Source organism: Glycine max, chromosome 1 (assembly GCF_000004515.6).
Source record: "Glycine max cultivar Williams 82 chromosome 1, Glycine_max_v4.0, whole genome shotgun sequence".
Taxonomy (NCBI): Eukaryota; Viridiplantae; Streptophyta; class Magnoliopsida; order Fabales; family Fabaceae; genus Glycine; species Glycine max.
The window spans coordinates 45,597,196-45,599,961 of record NC_016088.4 but is presented as its reverse complement, the minus strand read 5'-3'; the positions used below and the strand labels follow the sequence as shown (position 1 = coordinate 45,599,961).

The 2,766-nt window shown below is 39.2% G+C and overlaps 1 non-coding gene across 1 annotated transcript; it reads left to right on the top strand.

Moving 5' to 3' along the window:
• The first annotated feature begins 1,437 nt into the window (after positions 1-1,437).
• Positions 1,438-1,544, top strand: LOC112997861 (small nucleolar RNA R71). The gene has a single exon (XR_003262924.1). It is a non-coding gene; the product is annotated as a small nucleolar RNA R71 (small nucleolar RNA).
• The last annotated feature ends 1,222 nt before the right edge of the window (positions 1,545-2,766 follow it).

The following is a 2,766-nucleotide window of genomic DNA, read 5'->3' as shown; positions in this document are numbered from 1 at the left end:
ATAAGCAACACTTCTATTTGTTAAATGAATCACCACATCTGTAGATTGCAAAGGTCCAAGAGATAAAGAATTGAAAATGGACAGAGGCATGACATTCTCAAATTTATTGTTCCCAATAATGCAAGGTATACAGAAAGTACTTGGGTCCTTACATTTCTCAGGAATGTGAGGAACAGATTTACCTATCAATGTTGACACATTTCTGCCCATGCTAATCCTTTCATTGCCTTTGAGCTTCCTTTTATGGGTGCACAGCTCCTTTAGAAACTTGGCATATCTTGGAATCTGCTTGATGGCATCTAGCAGAGGTATGTTCACCTCTACTTTCCTGAAGGTCTCCAAGATCTCCTTTTCCACTTCTTCCATTTTTTTGTTTGGAATTGCTCTAGGTGGGAATGGAAGGGGAATAGGTAGCTGCGGTAAGTCAGAATTACTAGAAGAAGGTCCACCTGCATGAAAATTTTTGTTAGGAAGCTTTCTCTTTTATGCAACTATCTCATCCTCTTTTTCAGGTGTAGAATGAAGCTTGACAGGTTCAGGTGTCGGTGCTGCTACTGGTGGAGGCACTTGAATTTGGTTGCCAGACCTCAAAGTGATGGCACTCACATTTTTTGGATTTTGCACAATTTGTGAAGGCAATTTGTCTAAATTTTGGGACTGAGCTTGGTTCAACTGAGTAGCCATCTCCGTCATCTGATTTGTCAGACTCTAATGGAGGCTCTTGTCTCTTGCTGAAATTACATATTTTGGATGGTCATTTGCCTCACTAACTCTTCTAAGGAAGGTTGAGGAGGAGTCTCAGTTGCTTATTGTCTTTGTTGTGACTGCTGCTATATTGGAGGAGGAACATATGGCTTGCTTGGACCAGCAGCATTCTGGAAAGGAGGGACAGGCTAATGTTGTTGTGGAGGACTTGTCCATCTCAGATTTGGATGATTCCTCCAACCTGGATTGTATTTGTTGCTTGAAAGGTCATAATTATTCTGTTGTTGTTGGTTTTACTACTGAGGAGGTCTATTATAAATGTTTGCAGCATAAGCTTCAGGTTGCTCATTGACTCCAGATTGCTGCAAAGAAGGACATAGATCTGTATGGTGATCTGCAGAAGAACATAGACCACAGACTCTTGCAACAGGTGCAAATTTCTGATTCATGGCAAGCTGAGTTACTAGGTTGACCAAGGCATTAAGTTTTGCCTCAAGCTTTTTATTTTCAATAGATGAAGATGAATCCGTGGCCACCTCATGGACTCCTCTAAGGACAATAACATCATTTCTTGCACTGAATTGTTGGGAGTTAGAAGCCATCTTCTCAATCAAATTCCTAGCCTCAGCAGAGGTCATATCACCAAGAGCTCCACCACTAGCAACATCAATTATACTCTTCTCCATGTTGCTAAGTCCCTCATAGAAATATTGAAGAAGGAGTTGCTCAGCAATCTGGTGGTGAGGACAGCTTGCACACAATTTCTTGAATCTTTCCCAATACTCATACAAGCTCTCTCCACTAAGTTGCCTGATGCCTGAAATGTCTTTTCTGATGGCAGTGGTCCTAGATGCAGGGAAGAATTTCTCCAAGAACACCCTCTTAAGGTCATCCGAACTGAAAATGGACCTAGGAGCAAGGTAGTATAGCCAATCTTTTGCCACTCCCTCCAGAGAATGAGGAAAAGCCTTTAGAAAGATATGATCTTCTTGGACATCAGGGGGCTTCATGGTGGAACAAACAATATGGAACTCCTTAAGATGCTTATGAGGATCTTCACCTGCAAGACCATGAAACTTGGGCAGCAAATGTATTAGTCTAGTCTTGAGAACATATGGAACACCCTCATCAGAATATTGAATGCACAAGCTTTCATAAGTGAAATCAGGTGCAGCCATCTCCCTAAAAATCCTCTCACGACGTGGAGGTTGAGCCATGTTCTTAGTATGAAAATTAGTAGTTGAATGCTCAAAATCAGAATATTCTGAATCACCAGCAACAGAATGCTCAAAATGCTCACAATGCTCAAAATGCACAGAATGATCAGGACACACACTATGCCTAACTAATCTATGAAAGGGTCTATCTATTTCAGGATCAAAGGGTTGTAAATCACTTGGATTACCCCTAGTCATGCACTATATGCAGCAAATAATTTGTTTCTCAACAAGCACTTAACAAGGGGGTAAAACTACAGCTATACTCAAACGATATCCAAGTGAGTTGAAATTTTGTGAGGAACACCCTAAAATCATGAAAAGATAGCACAAAAAATTTCAAACAAAAATTTAAAGTCTAACTATGAAAACTACCTAAGCAAAGTTTAGAAAAATAGGACAATAATACTTAAAAAAAAAACTTAGTAAACGGCTGATTTTTCAAGTTTAAAATGGCAAGTCTATTGCCACTGCATGGTAAATTTTCTTCTACCCCAAATGCATATATAATAATAGTCATTCTGATAACTGGAGCGAAAGTTATGGCTGTTTTAAGTTTTGCTAAAATCAAGTTCCCAAAATTTTTGTCTCTCTCAAATACTGCCACACCAAGTGCTCCTGGTATTTTTCACACAAAATATGGATCAAAAGAAGCTGCCACACAAAAAATCAGTAAAAAATAACAACTCTAACTATCAAAACAAAAATTGTCAATTAAATTGCAAAATCAATCACTAGTTCAGTCGCTAATCACTATTCACAACATTACATAAAACTGAAACAGGGAAGCGCTAAACAGTTGCTAAAAACAATCGCTAAACAAGGGACGCGACTGAGATGCAAA